Below are 21,959 nucleotides of genomic sequence, written 5' to 3'. Positions count from 1 at the left end.
ATACACAGCTATCTGCATATACATGGAAATATCTACACAGGTATTTCTTTACACATGGAAATAACTACACCGTTATCTGTATGAACATGGAAACATCTACACCGCCATGTGTATGAACATGGAAATATCTGCACCGCCATCTGTATGAAAATATAAATATCTACACCGCCATCTGTATTAAGATAGAGATATCTACACTGCTATCTGTATAAACATGGAAATATCTACACCACTATCTGTATAAACATGGAAATATCTACACCGCTATCTGTATATACATGGAAATATCTACACCACTACCTGTATAAACATGGAAATATCAGCACCGCTATCTATATGAACATGGAAATATCTACACCGCTATCTGTACGAACATGGAAATATCTACACCGCTATCTGTATGAACATGGAAATACCTACACCGCTATCTGTATGAACATGGAAATATCTACACCGCTTTCTGTTTGAACATGGAAATATCTACGCCGCTGTCTGCATGAAAATGGAAATATATACACAGCTATCTGCATATACATGGAAATATCTACACAGCTATCTCTTTACACATGGAAATAACTACACCGCTATCTCTATAAACATGGAAATATCTACACCGCCATCTGTATGAACATGGAAATATCTGCACCGCCATCTGTATGAACATATAAATATATACACTGCCATCTGTATTAAGAAGGAGATATCTACACCGCTATCTGTATAAACCTGGAAATATCTACTCCGCTATCTGTATAAACATGGAAATATCTACACCGCTATCTGTATAAATATGGAAATATCTACACCGCTACCTGTATAAACATGGAAATATCAGCACCGATATCTGTATGAACATGGATACATCTACACCGCTATCTGTATTAACATGGAAATATCTTTACCGCCATCTGTATTCAAATGGATATATCTACACAGCCATCTGTATGAACATGGAAATATCTACACCGCTATCTGTATGAACATGGAAATATCTACACCGCTATCTCTACGAACATGGAAATATCTTCACCGCCTTCTGTATGAAAATGGATATGGCTACACAGCCATCTGGATGAACATGGAAATATCTACACCGCTATCTGTGTAAACATGCATACACCTTCACCGCTATCTGTATAACCATGGAAATATCTGCACCGCTATCTGTATGAACATGGAAATATCTACACCGCTATCTGTTTGAACATTTAAATATCTAAACCGCTATCTGCATGAAAATGGAAATATCTACACAGTTATCTGCATATACATGGAAATATCTACACAGCTATCTCTTTACACGTGGAAATAACTACACCGCTATCTGTATGAATATGGAAATATCTTCACCGCCATCTGTATGAACATGTATATATCTACACAGCCATCTGGATGAACATGGAAATATCTACACCGCTATCTGTATGAAGTTGGAAATATCTGCAACGCTATCTGTGTAAACATGCATAGATCTTCACCGCTATCTATATAAACATGGAAATATCTACACTGCTATCTGTATGAACATGGATATATCTACACCGCTATCTGAACATGGAAATATCTACACCGCTATCTGCATGAAAATGGAAATATCTACACAGCTATCTGCATATACATGGAAATATCTACAAAGCTATCTCTTTACACATGGAAATAACTACAGCGCTATCTCTATAAACATACAAATATCTACACCGCCATCTGTATGAACATGGAAATATCTGCAATGCCATCTGTATGAAAATATAAATATCTACACCGCCATCTATATTAAGATGGAGATATCTACACCGCTATCTACATGAAAATGGAAATATCTACACTGCTATCTGCATATACATTTAAATATCTACTCAGCTATCTCTTTACACATGGAAATAAATACACCGTTATCTGTATGAACATGGAGATATCTACACCGCCATCTGTATGAACATGGAAATATCTGCACCGCCATCTGTATGAAAATATAAATATCTACACCGCCATCTGTATTAAGATAGAGATATCTCCACTGCTATCTGTATAAACATGGAAATATCTACACCGCTATTTGTATAAACATGGAAATATCTACACCGCTATCTGTATATACATGGAAATATCTACACCACTACCTGTAGAAACATGGAAATATCAGCACCGATATCTATATGAACATGGAAATATCTACACCGCTATCTGTATGAACATGGAAATATCTACACCGCTATCTGTATGAACATGGAAATATCTACACCGCTCTCTGTATGAACATGGAAATATCTACACCGCTATCTGTTTGAACATGGAAATATCTACACCGCTGTCTGCATGAAAGTGGAAATATCTACACAGCTATCTGCATATACATGGAAATATCTACACAGCTATCTCTTTACACATGGAAATAACTACACCGCTATCTCTATAAACATGGAAATATCTACACAGCCATCTGTATGGACATGGAAATATCTGCACCACCATCTCTATGAACATATAAATATCTACACCGCCATCTGTATTAAGAAGGAGATATCTACACCGCTATCTGTATAAAGATGGAAATATCTACACCGCTATCTGTATAAACATGGAAATATCTACACCGGTATCTGTATAAACATGGAAATATCTACACCGCTACCTGTATAAACATGGAAATATCAGCACCGCTATCGGTATGAACATGGAAATATCTACACCGCTATCTGTATGAACATGGATATATCTACACCGCTATCTGTATGAACATGGAAATATCTTCACCGCCATCTGTATGAACATGGATATATCTACACAGCCATCTGTATGAACATGGAAATATCTACACCGCTATCGGTATGAACATGGAAATATCTACACCGCTATCTGTATGAACATGGAAATATCTTCACCGCCATCTGTGCAAACATGCATTCACATTCATCGCTATCTGTATAACCATGGAGATATCTACACTGCTATCTGTATGAACATGGAAATATCTACACCGCTATCTGTTTGAACATGGAAATATCTAAACCGCTATCTACATGAAAATGGAAATATCTACACAGCTATCTGCATGTTCATGGAAATATCTACACAGCTATCTCTTTACACGTGGAAATAACTACACCGCTATCTGTATGAACATGGAAATATCTTCACCGCCATCTGTATGAACATGGATATATCTACACAGCCATCTGGATGAACATGGAAATATCTACACCGCTATCTGTATGAAGATGGAAATATCCACAAGGCTATCTGTGTAAACATGCATACATCTTCACCGCTATCTATATAAACATGGAAATATCTACACTGCTATCGGTATGAACAAGGAAATATCGACACCGCTATCTGTTTGAACATGGAAATATCTACACTGCTATCTGCATGAAAATGGAAATATCTACACAGCGATCTGCATATACATGGAAATATCTAGACAGCTATCTCTTTACACATGGAAATAACAACACCGCTATCTGTATGAACATGGAAATATCTACACCGCCATCTGTATGAACATGGAAATATCTGCACTGCCATCTGTATGAACATATAAATATCTACACCGCCATCTATATTAAGATGGAGATATCTACACCGCTATCTGTATAAACATGGAAATATCTACACCGCTATCTGTATAAACATGGAAATATCTACACCGCTATCTGTATAAACATGGAAATATCTACACCGCTACCTGTATAAACATGGAAATATCAGCACCGCTATCTGTATGAACATGGAAATATCTGCACCGCCATGTGTATGAACATATAAATATCTACACCGCCATCTGTATTAAGATGGAGATATCTACACCGCTATCTGAATAAACATGGAAATATCTACACCGCTATCTGTATAAACATGGAAATATCAGCACCGCTATCTGTATGAACATGGAAATATCAGCCCCTCTATCTGTATGAACATGGAGATATCTACACCGCCACCTGTATGAACATGGATATAGCTTCACAGCCATCTGGATGAACATGGAAATATCTACACCGCTATCTGAATGAACATGGAAATAGCTGCACCGCTATCTGTATGAACATGGAAATATCTACACCGCTATCTGTATGAACATGGAAATATCTACACCGTTATCTGTATGAACATGGAAATATCTTCACCGCCATCTGTACGAACATGGATATATCTACAGAGCCATCTGGATGAACATGGAAATATCTACAACGCCATCTGTATGAACATATAAATATCTACACCGCCATCTGTATTAAGATGGAGATACCTACACCGCTATCTGTATAAACATGGAAATATCAACACCGCTATCTGTATAAATATGGAAATATCTACACCGCTATCTGTATAAACATAGAAATATTTACACCGCTGCCTGTATAAACATGGAAATATCAGCACCGCTATCTGTATGAACATGGAAATATCTACACCGCTATCTGTATGAACATGGACATATCTACACCGCTATCTGTATGAACATGGATATATCTACACAGCCCTCTGGATGAACATGGAAATCTCTACACTGCTATCTGTGTAAACATGCATACATCTTCACCGCTATCTGTATAAACATGGAAATATCTACACCGCTATCTCTATGAACATGGAAATACCTACACCACTATCTGTTTGCAGATGGAAATATATACACAGCTACCTGCATGAAAATGGAAATATCTACACAGCTATCTGCATATAGATGGAAATATCTACACAGCTATCTCTTTACACCTTGAAATATCTACACCGCTATCTGTATGAACATGGAAATATCAGCACCGCTATCTGTATAAACATGGAAATATCTACAACGCTATCTGTATGAACATTGAAATATCTACACCGCTATCTGTATGAACATGGATATATCTACACAGCCCTCTGGATGAACATGGAAATATCCACACCACTATCTGTGTAAACATGCATACATCTTCACCGCTATCTGTATAAACATGGAAATATCTACACCGCTATCTGTATGAACATGGAAATATCTACACCGCTATCTGTTTGAAGATGGAAACATATACATCGCTATCTGCATGAAAATGGAAATATCTACACAGCTATCCGCATATAGATGGAAATATCTACACAGCAATCTCTTTACACATGGAAATAACTACACCGCTATCTGTATGAACATGGAAATATCTACACCGCCATCTGTATGAACATGGAAATATCTGCACGGCCATCTGTATGAACATATAAATATCTACACCGCCATCTGTATTAAGATGGAGATATCTACACCGCTTTCTGAATAAACATGGAAATATCTACACCGCTACCTGTATAAACATGGAAATATCATCACCGCTATCTCTATGAACCTGGAAATGTCTACACCGCTATCTGAATGAACATGGAAATATCTACACCGCTATCTGTTTGAACATGTAAATATCTACACCGCTTTCTGCATGAAAATGGAAATATCTACAAAGATATCTGCATATACATGGAAATATCTACACAGCTATCTCTTTACACATGGAAATAACTACACCGCTATCTCTATAAACATGGAAATATCTACACCGCCATCTGTATGAACATGGAAATATCTGCACCGCCATCTGTATGAACATATAAATATCTACACCGCCATCTGTATTAAGAAGGAAATATCAAAACCGCTATCTGTATAAACATGGAAATATCTACACCGCTGCCTGTATAAACATGGAAATATCAGCACCGCTCTCTGTATGAAAATGGAGATATCTACACCGCTATCTGTATGAACATGGTAATATCTACACTGCTGTCTGTATGAACATGGAAATAGCTACACCGTTATCTTTATGAACATGGAAATAGCTACACCGCTATCTGTATGAAAATGGAAATATCTACACCGCTATCTGTATGAACATGGATATATCTACACAGCCATCTGGATGAACATGGAAATATCTACACCGCTATCTGTATGAACATGGAAATATCTACACCGCTATCTGTATGAACATGGATATATCTACACAGCCATCTGGATGAACATGGAAATATCTACACTACTATCTGTGTAAACATGCATACATCTTCTCCGCTATCTGTATAAACATTGAAATATCTACACTGCTATCTGTATGAACATGGAAATATCTGCACCGCTATCTGTATGAACATGGAAATATCTACACCGCTATCTGTTTGAACATGGAAATATCTACACCGCTATCTGCATGAAAATGGAAATATCTACACTGCTATCTGCATATACATGGAAATATCTACACAGCTATCTCATTACACATGGAAATTACTACACCGCTATCTGTATGAACATGGAAATATCTACACCGCCATCTGTTTGAACATGGAAATATCTGCACCGCCATCTGTATGAACATATAAATATCTACACTGCCATCTGTATTAAGATGGAGATATCTACACCGCTATCTGTATAAACATGGAAATATCTACACCGCTATCTGTATAAACATGGAAATATCTACACCGCTATCTGTATAAACATGGAAATATCTACACCGCTACCTGTATAAATATGGAAATATCAGCACCGCTATCTGTATGAACATGGAAATATCTACACCGCTATCTGTATGAACATGGAAATATCTACACCGCTATCTGTATGAACATGGAAATATCTACAAAGCTATCTGAATGAACATGGTAATATCTACACCGCTATCTGTTTGAACATGTAAATATCTACACCGCTATTTGCATGAAAATGGAAATATCTACAAAGCTATCTGCCTATACATGGAAATATCTACACAGCTATCTCTTTACACATGGAAATAACTACACCGCTATGTCTATAAACATGGAAATATCTACACCGCCATCTGTATGAACATGGAAATATCTGCACCGCCATCTGTATAAACATATAAATATCTACACCGCCATCTGTATTAAGAAGGAAATATCTACACCGCTATCTGTATAAACATGGAAATATCTACACCGCTACCTGTATAAACATGGAAATATCAGCACCGCTATCTGTATGAACATGGAAATATCTACACTGCTATCTGTATGAACATGGAAATATCTACACCCCTATCTGTATGAACATGGATATATCTACACAGCCCTCTGGATGAACATGGAAATATCCACACCGCTATCTGTGTAAACATGCATACATCTTCACCGCTATCTGTATAAACATGGAAATATCTACACCGCTATCTCTATGAACATGGAAATATCTACACCGCTATCTGTTTGTAGATGGAAATATATACACCGCTATCTGCATGAAAATGGAAATATCTACACCGCAATCTGCATATAGACGGAAATATCTACACAGCTATCTCTTAACACATGGAAATAACTACACCGCTATCTGTATGAACATGGAAATATCTACAACGCCATCTGTATGAACATGGAAATATCTGCACCGCCATCTGTATGAACATATAAATATCTACACCACCATCTCTTTTAAGATGGAGATATCTACACTGCTATCTGTATAAACATGGAAATATCTACACCGCTACCTGTATAAACATGGAAATATCAGCACCACTATCGGTATGAACATGGAAATATCTACACCGCTATCTGTATGAACATGGATATATCTACACCGCTATCTGTATGAACATGGAAATATCTTCACCGCCATCTGTATGAACATGGATATATCTACACAGCCATCTGTATGAACATGGAAATATCTACACCGCTATCTGTATGAACATGGAAATATCTTCACCGCCATCTGTGTAAACATGCATTCACATTCACCGCTATCTGTATAACCATGGAGATATCTACACCGCTATCTGTATGAACATGGAAATATCTACACCGCTATCTGTTTGAACATGGAAATATCTAAACCGCTATCTACATGAAAATGGAAATATCTACACAGCTATCTGCATGTTCATGGAAATATCTACACAGCTATCTCTTTACACGTGTAAATAACTACACCGCTATCTGTATGAACATGGAAATATCTTCACCGCCATTTGTATGAACATGGATATATCTACACATCCATCTGGATGAACATGGAAATATCTACACCGCTATCTGTATGAAGATGGAAATATCCACAACGCTACCTGTGTAAACATGCATACATCTTCACCGCTATCTATATAAACATGGAAATATCTACACTGCTATCGGTATGAACATGGAAATATCGACACCGCTATCTGTTTGAACATGGAAATATCTACACTGCTATCTGCATGAAAATGGAAATATCTACACAGCGATCTGCATATACATGGAAATAACTACAAAGCTATCTCTTTACACATGGAAATAACTACAGTGCTATCTGTATAAACATACAAATATCTACACCGCCATCTATATTAAAATGGAGATATCTACACCGCTATCAGAATAAACTTGGAAATATCTACACCGCTATCTGTATAAACATGGAAATATGTACACCGCAATCTATATAAACATGGAAATATCTACACCGCTACCTGTATAAACATGGAAATATCAGCACCGCTATCTGTATGAACTTGGAAATATCTACACCGCTATCTCCATGAACATGAAAATAGCTACACCAAAATCTATATGAACATGGAAATAGCTGCACCGCTATCTGTATGAACATTTAAATATCTACACCACTACCTGTATGAACATGTAAATATCTACACTGCTGTCTGTATGAACATGGATATATCTACACAGCCATCTGGATGAACACGGAAATATCTACACCGCTATCTGTATGAACATGGAAATATCTACCCCGCTATCTGTGTAAATATGCATACATCTTCACCGCAATCTGTATAAACATGGAAATATCTACACCGCTATCTGTATGAACATGGAAATATCTACACCGCTATCTGAACATGGAAATATCTACACCGCTGTCTGCATGAAAATGGAAATATCTACACAGCTATCTGCATATACATGGAAATATCTACACAGCTATCTCTTTACACGTGGAAATAACTACACCGCTATCTGTTTGAACATGGAAATATCTACACCGCCATCTGTATGAACACGGAAATATCTGCACCGCCATCTGTATGAACATATAAATATCTACACGGCGATCTGTATTAAGATGGAGATATCTACACCGCCATCTGTATAAACATGGAAATATCTACACCGCTATCTGTATAAACATGGAAATATCTACACCGCTATCTGTATAAATATGGAAATATCTACACCGCTACCTGTATAAACAGGGAAATATCAGCACCGCTATCTGTATGAACATGGAAATATCAGCCCCACTATCAGTATGAACATGGAAATACCTACACCGTTATCTGTGTGAACATGGAAATATCTACACCGCTCTCTGTATGAACATGGAAATATCTTCACCGCCATCTGTATGAACATGGATATATCTACACAGCCATCTGGATGAACATGGAAATATCTGCACCGCTATCTGTATGAACATGGAAATAGCTACACCGGTATCTGTATGAACATGGAAATATCTACACCGCTATCTGTATGAACATGGAAATATCTACACCGCTATCTGTATGAAAATGGAAAAATCTTCACCGCCATCTGTATGAACATGGATATATCTACACAGCCATCTGGATGAACATTGAAATATCTACACAGCTATCTGTATGAACATGCAAATATATACACCGCTATCTGTGTAAACATGCATACATCTTCAGCGCTATCTGTATAAACATGGAAATATCTACACCGCTATCTGTATGAACATGGAAATATCTACACCGCTATCTGTTTGAAGATGGAAATATCTACAACGCTATCTGTATGAACATGGAAATATCTACACCGCTATCTGTACGAACATGGAAATATCTAAACCGCTATCTGCATGAAAATAGAAATATCTACACAGCTATCTGCATATACATGGAAATATCTACAAAGCTATCTCTTTACACATGGAAATAACTACACCGCTATCTCTATAAACACGGAAATATCTACACTGCCATCTGTATGAACAAGGAAATATCTGCACCGCCATCTGTATAAACGTATAAATGTCTACACCGCCATCTGTATTTAGATGGAGATATCAACACCGCTATCTGTATAAACTTGGAAGTATCTACACCGCTATCTGTATAAACATGGAAATATCAGCACGGCTATCTGTATGAACATGGAAATATCTACACCGCTATCTCTATGAACATGGAAATATCTACACCGCTATCTGTATGAACTTGGAAATAGCTACACGGCTATCTGTATGAACATGGAAATATCTACACCACTATCTGTAGGAACATGGAAATATCTACACCGCTATCAGCATGAACATGGATATATCTACACAGCCATCTTGATGAACATGGTAATATCTACACCGCTATCTGCATGAACATGGAAATATCTACACCGCTATCTGTGTAAACATGCATACATCTTCACCGCAATCTGTATAAGCATGGAAATATCAACACAGCAATCTCTATGAACGTGGAAATATCTACACCGCTATCTGTTTGAACATGGAAATATCTAGACCGCTATCAGCATGAAAATGGAAATATCTACACAGCTATATGCATATACATGGAAATATCTACACATCTATCTCTTTACACATGTAAATAACTACACCGCTATCTGTATGAACATGGAAATGTCTGCACCGCCATCTGTATGAACATATAAATATCTACACCGCCATCTGTATTAAGATGGAGATATCTACACCGCTATCTGTAAACATAGAAATATCTACACCGCTATCTGAATAAACATGGAAATATCTACACCGCTCTCTGTATAAACATGGAAATATCAGCCCTTCTATCTGTATGAACATGGAAGTATCTACACCGCTATCTCTATGAACATGGAAATATCTACACCGCTATCTGTTTGAACATGGAAATATCTAAACCACTATCTGCACGAAAATGGAAATATATACACAGCTATCTGCATATACATGGAAATATCTACACAGCTATCTCTTTACACATGGAAATAACTACACCGCTATCTGTATGAACATGGAAATATCTTCACCGCCATCTGTAGGAACATGGATATATCTACACAGCCATCTGGATGAACATGGAAATATCTACACCGCTATCTGTATGAACATGGAATTATCTACACCGCTATCTGTGTAAACATGCATACATCTTCACCGCTATCTGTATAAACATGGAAATATCTACACCGCTATCTGTATGAACATGGAAATATGTACACCGCTATCTGTTTGAACATGGAAATATCTACACCGCTATCTGCATGAAAATGGAAATATCTACACAGCGATCTGCATATACATGGAAATATCTACAAAGCTATCTCTTTACACGTGGAAATAAGTACAGCGCTATCTCTATAAACATGGAAATAGCTACACCGCCATCTGTATGAACATGGAAATATCTGCACTGCCATCTGTATGAACATATAAATATCTACACCGCCATCTATATTAAAATGGAGATATCTACACCGCTATCTGTATAAACTTGGAAATATCTACACTGCTATCTCTATGAACATGGAAATTTCTACACCGCTATCTGTATGAACATGGAAATAGCTACACCGCTATCTGTATGTACATGGAAATATCTACACCACTACCTGTATGAACATGGAAATATCTACACCGCTATTTGTATGAACATGGACATATCTACACAGCCATCAGGATGAACACGGAAATATCTACACCACTATCTGTATGAACATGGAAATATCTACACCGCTATCTGTGTAAATATGCATACATCTTCACCGCAATCTGTATAAAGATGGAAATAAATACACCGCTCTCTGTATGAACATGGAAATATCTACACCGCTATCTGTTTGAACATGGAAATATCTACACCGCTATCTCCATGAAAATGGAAATATCTACACAGCTATCTGCATATACATGGAAATATCTACACAGATATCTCTTTACACATGGAAATAACTACACCGCTATCTGTATGAACATGGAAATATCTTCACCGCCATCTGTATGAACATGGAAATAGCTGCACCGACATCTGTATGAACATATACATATCTACACGGCCATCTGTATTAAGATGGAGATATCTACACCGATATCTGTATAAACATGGAAATATCTACACCGCTATCTGTATAAACATGGCAATATCTACACCGCTATCTGTATAAACATGGAAATATCTACACCACTATCAGCATGAACATGGATACATCTACACAGCCATCTGGATGAACATGGAAATATCAGCCCCTCTATCTGTATGAACATGGAGATATCTACACCGCTATCTGTATGAACATGGAAATATCTAGACCGCTATCTGAATGAACATGGAAATACCTTCACCGCCATCTGTATGAACATGGATATATCTACACAGCCATGTGGATGAACATGGATATTTCTACACAGCCCTCTGGATGAACATGGAAATATCCACACCGCTATCTGTGTAAACATGCATACATCTTCACCGCTATCTGTATAAACATGGAAATATCTACACCGCTATCTGTATGAACATGCCAATACCTACACCGCTATCTGTTTGAAGATGGAAATATATACACCGCTATCTGCATGAAAATGGAAATATCTACACAGCAATCTGCATGAAAATGGAAATATCTACACAGCTATCTGCATATACATGGAAATATCTACACAGCTATCTCTTTTCACATGTAAATAACTACACCGCTATCTGTATGAACATGGAAATATCTACACCGCCTTCTGTATGAACATGGAAATATCTGCACCGCCATCTGTATGAACATATAAATATCTACACTGCCATCTGTATTAAGATGGAGATATCTAAACCGCTATCTGAATAAACATGGAAATATCTACACCACTATCTGTATAAACATTTAAATATCAGCACCGCTATCTGTATGAACATGGAAATACCAGCCCCTCTAACTGTATGAACATGGAGATATCTACACCGCCTTCTGTATGAACATGGATATATCTACACAGCCATCTGGAGGAACATGGAAATATCTACACCGCTATCTGTATGAACATGGAAATAGCTACACCGCTATCTGTATGAACATGGAAATATCTACACCGCTATCTGTATGAACATGGAAATATCTACACCGCTATCTGTATGAACAGGGAAATAACTTCACCGCCATCTGTACAAACATGGATATATCTACAGAGCCATCTGGATGAACATGGAAATATCTACACCGCCATCTGTATGAACATATAAATATCTACACCGCCATCTGTATTAAGATGGAGATATCTACTCCGCTATCTGTATAAACCTGGAAATATCTACACCGCTATCTGTATAAACATGGAAATATCTACACCGCTATCTGGATAAACATGGAAATTTCTACACCGCTACCTGTATAAACATGGAAATATCAGCACCGCTATCTCTAGGAACATGGAGATACCTACACCGCCATCTCTATGAACATGGATATATCTACACAGCCATCTGGAGGAACATGGAAATATCTACAACGCTATCTGTACGAACATGGAAATATCTACACCGCTATCTGTATGAACATGGAAATAGCTAAACCGCTATCTGTATGAACATGGAAATATCTACACCACTATCTGAATGAACATGGAAATATCTACACCGCTATCTATATGAACATGGATATTTCTACACAGCCGTCTGGATGAACATGGAAATATCTACACCGCTATCTGTATGAACATGGAAATATCTACACCGCTATCTGTTTAAACATGCATACATCTTCACCGCAATCTGTATAAACATGGAAATATCTACACCACTATCTGTATGAACATGGAAATAGCTACACCGCTATCTGTATGAACATGGAAATATCTACACCGCTATCTGTATGTACATGGATATATCTACACAGCCATCTGGATGAACATGGAATTATCTACAGCGCTATCTGTGTAAACATGCATACATCTTCACCGCTATCTGTATAAACATGGAAAATCTACACCGCTATCTGTATGAACATGGAAATATCTGCACCACTATCTATATGAACATGGAAATATCTACACCGCTATCTGTTTAAACATGGAAATATCTACACCGCTGTCTGCATGAAAATGGAAATATCTACACAGCTATCTGCATATACATGGAAATATCTACACAGCTATCTCTTTACACGTGGAAATAACTACACCGCTATCTGTTTGAACATGGAAATATCTACACCGCCATCTGTATGAACACGGAAATATCTGCACCGCCATCTGTATGAACATATAAATATCTACACGGCGATCTGTATTAAGATGGAGATATCTATACCGCCATCTGTATAAACATGGAAATATCTACACCGCTATCTGTATAAACATGGAAATATCTACACCGCTATCTGTATAAATATGGAAATATCTAAACCGCTACCTGTATAAACAGGGAAATATCAGCACCGCTATCTGTATGAACATGGAAATATCAGCCCCACTATCTGTATGAACATGGAAATACCTACACCGCTATCTGTGTGAACATGGAAATATCTTCACCGCCATCTGTATGAACATGGAAATATCTACACAGCCATCTGGATGAACATGGAAATATCTGCACCGCTATCTGTATGAACATGGAAATAGCTACACCGGTACCTGTTTGAACATGGAAATATCTACACCGCTATCTGTATGAACATGGAAATATCTACACCGCTATCTGTATGAAAATGGAAAAATCTTCACCGCCATCTGTATGAACATGGATATATCTACACAGCCATCTGGATGAACATTGAAATATCTACACAGCTATCTGTATGAACATGCAAATATATACACCGCTATCTGTGTAAACATGCATACATCTTCAGCGCTATCTGTATAAACATGGAAATATCTACACCGCTATCTGTATGAACATGGAAATATCTACACCGCTATCTGTTTGAAGATGGAAACATATACATCGATATCTGCATGAAAATGGAAATATCTACACAGCTATCCGCATATAGATGGAAATATCTACACAGCAATCTCTTTACACATGGAAATAACTACACCGCTATCTGTATGAACATGGACATATCTACACCGCCATCTGTATGAACATGGAAATATCTGCACGGCCATCTGTATGAACATATAAATATCTACACCGCCATCTGTATTAAGATGGAGATATCTACACCGCTTTCTGAATAAACATGGAAATATCTACACCGCTACCTGTATAAACATGGAAATATCATCACCGCTATCTCTATGAACCTGGAAATGTCTACACCGCTATCTGAATGAACATGGAAATATCTACACCGCTATCTGTTTGAACATGTAAATATCTACACCGCTTTCTGCATGAAAATGGAAATATCTACAAAGATATCTGCATATACATGGAAATATCTACACAGCTATCTCTTTACACATGGAAATAACTACACCGCTATCTCTATAAACATGGAAATATCTACACCGCCATCTGTATGAACATGGAAATATCTGCACCGCCATCTGTATGAACATATAAATATCTACACCGCCATCTGTATTAAGAAGGAAATATCAAAACCGCTATCTGTATAAACATGGAAATATCTACACCGCTGCCTGTATAAACATGGAAATATCAGCACCGCTCTCTGTATGAAAATGGAGATATCTACACCGCTATCTGTATGAACATGGTAATATCTACACTGCTGTCTGTATGAACATGGAAATAGCTACACCGTTATCTTTATGAACATGGAAATAGCTACACCGCTATCTGTATGAAAATGGAAATATCTACACCGCTATCTGTATGAACATGGATATATCTACACAGCCATCTGGATGAACATGGAAATATCTACACCGCTATCTGTATGAACATGGAAATATCTACACCGCTATCTGTATGAACATGGATATATCTACACAGCCATCTGGATGAACATGGAAATATCTACACTACTATCTGTGTAAACATGCATACATCTTCTCCGCTATCTGTATAAACATGGAAATATCTACACTGCTATCTGTATGAACATGGAAATATCTGCACCGCTATCTGTATGAACATGGAAATATCTACACCGCTATCTGTTTGAACATGGAAATATCTACACCGCTATCTGCATGAAAATGGAAATATCTACACTGGTATCTGCATATACATGGAAATATCTACACAGCTATCTCATTACACATGGAAATTACTACACCGCTATCTGTATGAACATGGAAATATCTACACCGCCATCTGTTTGAACATGGAAATATCTGCACCGCCATCTGTATGAACATATAAATATCTACACTGCCATCTGTATTAAGATGGAGATATCTACACCGCTATCTGTATAAACATGGAAATATCTACACCGCTATCTGTATAAACATGGAAATATCTACACCGCTATCTGTATAAACATGGAAATATCTACACCGCTACCTGTATAAATATGGAAATATCAGCACCGCTATCTGTATGAACATGGAAATATCTACACCGCTATCTGTATGAACATGGAAATATCTACACCGCTATCTGTATGAACATGGAAATATCTACAAAGCTATCTGAATGAACATGGTAATATCTACACCGCTATCTGTTTGAACATGTAAATATCTACACCGCTATTTGCATGAAAATGGAAATATCTACAAAGCTATCTGCCTATACATGGAAATATCTACACAGCTATCTCTTTACACATGGAAATAACTACACCGCTATGTCTATAAACATGGAAATATCTACACCGCCATCTGTATGAACATGGAAATATCTGCACCGCCATCTGTATAAACATATAAATATCTACACCGCCATCTGTATTAAGAAGGAAATATCTACACCGCTATCTGTATAAACATGGAAATATCTACACCGCTACCTGTATAAACATGGAAATATCAGCACCGCTATCTGTATGAACATGGAAATATCTACACTGCTATCTGTATGAACATGGAAATATCTACACCTCTATCTGTATGAACATGGATATATCTACACAGCCCTCTGGATGAACATGGAAATATCCACACCGCTATCTGTGTAAACATGCATACATCTTCACCGCTATCTGTATAAACATGGAAATATCTACACCGCTTTCTCTATGAACATGGAAATATCTACACCGCTATCTGTTTGTAGATGGAAATATATACACCGCTATCTGAATGAAAATGGAAATATCTACACCGCAATCTGCATATAGACGGAAATATCTACACAGCTATCTCTTAACACATGGAAATAACTACACCGCTATCTGTATGAACATGGAAATATCTACAACGCCATCTGTATGAACATGGAAATATCTGCACCGCCATCTGTATGAACATATAAATATCTACACCACCATCTCTTTTAAGATGGAGATATCTACACCGCTATCTGCATGAAAATGGAAATATCTACACAGCGATCTGCATATACATGGAAATATCTACACAGCTATCACTTTACACATGGAAATAACTACACCGCTATCTGTATGAACATGGAAATATCTTCACCGCCATCTGTATGAACATGGATATATCTACACAGCCATCTGGATGAACATGGAAATATCTACACCGCTATCTGTTTGAAGATGGAAATATCTACACCGCTATCTGTGTAAACATGCATACATCTTCACCGCTGTCTGTATAAACATGGAAATATCTACACTGCTATCTGTATGAAAATGGAAATATCTACACCGCTATCTGTTTGAAGATGGAAATATCTACACCGCCATCTGCATGAAAATGGAAATATCTACACAGCGATCTGCATATACATGGAAATATCTACAAAGCTATCTCTTTACACATGGAAATAACTACAGCGCTATCTCTATAAACATACAAATATCTACACCGCCATCTGTATGAACATGGAAATATCTGCAATGCCATCTGTATGAAAATATAAATATCTACACCGCCATCTATATTAAGATGGAGATATCTACACCGCTATCTACATGAAAATGGAAATATCTACACTGCTATCTGCATATACATTTAAATATCTACACAGCTATCTCTTTACACATGGAAATAAATACACCGTTATCTGTATGAACATGGAGATATCTACACCGCCATCTGTATGAACATGGAAATATCTGCACCGCCATCTGTATGAAAATATAAATATCTACACCGCCATCTGTATTAAGATAGAGATATCTCCACTGCTATCTGTATAAACATGGAAATATCTACACCGCTATTTGTATAAACATGGAAATATCTACACCGCTATCTGTATATACATGGAAATATCTACACCACTACCTGTAGAAACATGGAAATATCAGCACCGATATCTATATGAACATGGAAATATCTACACCGCTATCTGTATGAACATGGAAATATCTACACTGCTATCTGTATGAACATGGAAATATCTACACCGCTATCTGTATGAACATGGAAATATCTACACCGCTATCTGTTTGAACATGGAAATATCTACACCGCTGTCTGCATGAAAGTGGAAATATCTACACAGCTATCTGCATATACATGGAAATATCTACACAGCTATCTCTTTACACATGGTAATAACTACACCGCTATCTCTATAAACATGGAAATATCTACACCGCCATCTGTATGGACATGGAAATATCTGCACCACCATCTCTATGAACATATAAATATCTACACCGCCATCTGTATTAAAAAGGAGATATCTACACCGCTATCTGTATAAAGATGGAAATATCTACACCGCTATCTGTATAAACATGGAAATATCTACACCGGTATCTGTATAAACATGGAAATATCTACACCGCTACCTGTATAAACATGGAAATATCAGCACCGCTATCGGTATGAACATGGAAATATCTACACCGCTATCTGTATGAACATGGATATATCTACACCGCTATCTGTATGAACATGGAAATATCTTCACCGCCATCTGTATGAACATGGATATATCTACACAGCCATCTGTATGAACATGGAAATATCTACACCGCTATCTGTATGAACATGGAAATATCTACACCGCTATCTGTATGAAAATGGAAATATCTTCACCGCCATCTGTGTAAACATGCATTCACATTCACCGCTATCTGTATAACCATGGAGATATCTACACCGCTATCTGTATGAACATGGAAATATCTACACCGCTATCTGTTTGAACATGGAAATATCTAAACCGCTATCTACATGAAAATGGAAATATCTACACAGCTATCTGCATGTTCATGGAAATATCTACACAGCTATCTCTTTACACGTGTAAATAACTACACCGCTATCTGTATGAACATGGAAATATCTTCACCGCCATTTGTATGAACATGGATATATCTACACATCCATCTGGATGAACATGGAAATATCTACACCGCTATCTGTATGAAGATGGAAATATCCACAACGCTACCTGTGTAAACATGCATACATCTTCACCGCTATCTATATAAACATGGAAATATCTACACTGCTATCGGTATGAACATGGAAATATCGACACCGCTATCTGTTTGAACATGGAAATATCTACACTGCTATCTGCATGAAAATGGAAATATCTACACAGCGATCTGCATATACATGGAAATAACTACAAAGCTATCTCTTTACACATGGAAATAACTACAGTGCTATCTCTATAAACATACAAATATCTACACCGCCATCTATATTAAAATGGAGATATCTACACCGCTATCAGAATAAACTTGGAAATATCTACACCGCTATCTGTATAAACATGGAAATATGTACACCGCAATCTATATAAACATGGAAATATCTACACCGCTACCTGTATAAACATGGAAATATCAGCACCGCTATCTGTATGAACTTGGAAATATCTACACCGCTATCTCCATGAACATGAAAATAGCTACACCAAAATCTATATGAACATGGAAATAGCTGCACCGCTATCTGTATGAACATTTAAATATCTACACCACTACCTGTATGAACATGTAAATATCTACACTGCTGTCTGTATGAACATGGATATATCTACACAGCCATCTGGATGAACACGGAAATATCTACACCGCTATCTGTATGAACATGGAAATATCTACCCCGCTATCTGTGTAAATATGCATACATCTTCACCGCAATCTGTATAAACATGGAAATATCTACACCGCTATCTGTATGAACATGGAAATATCTACACCGCTATCTGAACATGGAAATATCTACACCGCTGTCTGCATGAAAATGGAAATATCTACACAGCTATCTGCATATACATGGAAATATCAACACAGCTATCTCTTTACACGTGGAAATAACTACACCGCTATCTGTTTGAACATGGAAATATCTACACCGCCATCTGTATGAACACGGAAATATCTGCACCGCCATCTGTATGAACATATAAATATCTACACGGCGATCTGTATTAAGATGGAGATATCTACACCGCCATCTGTATAAACATGGAAATATCTACACCGCTATCTGTATAAACATGGAAATATCTACACCGCTATCTGTATAAATATGGAAATATCTACACCGCTACCTGTATAAACAGGGAAATATCAGCACCGCTATCTGTATGAACATGGAAATATCAGCCCCACTATCTGTATGAACATGGAAATACCTACACCGTTATCTGTGTGAACATGGAAATATCTACACCGCTCTCTGTATGAACATGGAAATATCTTCACCGCCATCTGTATGAACATGGATATATCTACACAGCCATCTGGATGAACATGGAAATATCTGCACCGCTATCTGTATGAACATGGAAATAGCTACACCGGTATCTGTATGAACATGGAAATATCTACACCGCTATCTGTATGAACATGGAAATATCTACACCGCTATCTGTATGAAAATGGAAAAATCTTCACCGCCATCTGTATGAACATGGATATATCTACACAGCCATCTGGATGAACATTGAAATATCTACACAGCTATCTGTATGAACATGCAAATATATACACCGCTATCTGTGTAAACATGCATACATCTTCAGCGCTATCTGTATAAACATGGAAATATCTACACCGCTATCTGTATGAACATGGAAATATCTACACCGCTATCTGTTTGAAGATGGAAATATCTACAACGCTATCTGTATGAACATGGAAATATCTACACCGCTATCTGTACGAACATGGAAATATCTAAACCGCTATCTGCATGAAAATAGAAATATCTACACAGCTATCTGCATATACATGGAAATATCTACAAAGCTATCTCTTTACACATGGAAATAACTACACCGCTATCTCTATAAACACGGAAATATCTACACTGCCATCTGTATGAACAAGGAAATATCTGCACCGCCATCTGTATAAACGTATAAATGTCTACACCGCCATCTGTATTTAGATGGAGATATCAACACCGCTATCTGTATAAACTTGGAAGTATCTACACCGCTATCTGTATAAACATGGAAATATCAGCACGGCTATCTGTATGAACATGGAAATATCTACACCGCTATCTCTATGAACATGGAAATATCTACACCGCTATCTGTATGAACTTGGAAATAGCTACACGGGTATCTGTATGAACATGGAAATATCTACACCACTATCTGTAGGAACATGGAAATATCTACACCGCTATCAGCATGAACATGGATATATCTACACAGCCATCTTGATGAACATGGTAATATCTACACCGCTATCTGCATGAACATGGAAATATCTACACCGCTATCTGTGTAAACATGCATACATCTTCACCGCAATCTGTATAAGCATGGAAATATCAACACAGCAATCTCTATGAACGTGGAAATATCTACACCGCTATCTGTTTGAACATGGAAATATCTAGACCGCTATCAGCATGAAAATGGAAATATCTACACAGCTATATGCATATACATGGAAATATCTACACATCTATCTCTTTACACATGTAAATAACTACACCGCTATCTGTATGAACATGGAAATGTCTGCACCGCCATCTGTATGAACATATAAATATCTACACCGCCATCTGTATTAAG

This window comes from Gorilla gorilla, chromosome 7 (genome assembly GCF_029281585.2).
Source record: "Gorilla gorilla gorilla isolate KB3781 chromosome 7, NHGRI_mGorGor1-v2.1_pri, whole genome shotgun sequence".
Taxonomy (NCBI): Eukaryota; Metazoa; Chordata; class Mammalia; order Primates; family Hominidae; genus Gorilla; species Gorilla gorilla.
Note: the sequence above shows the minus strand (reverse complement) of the source record.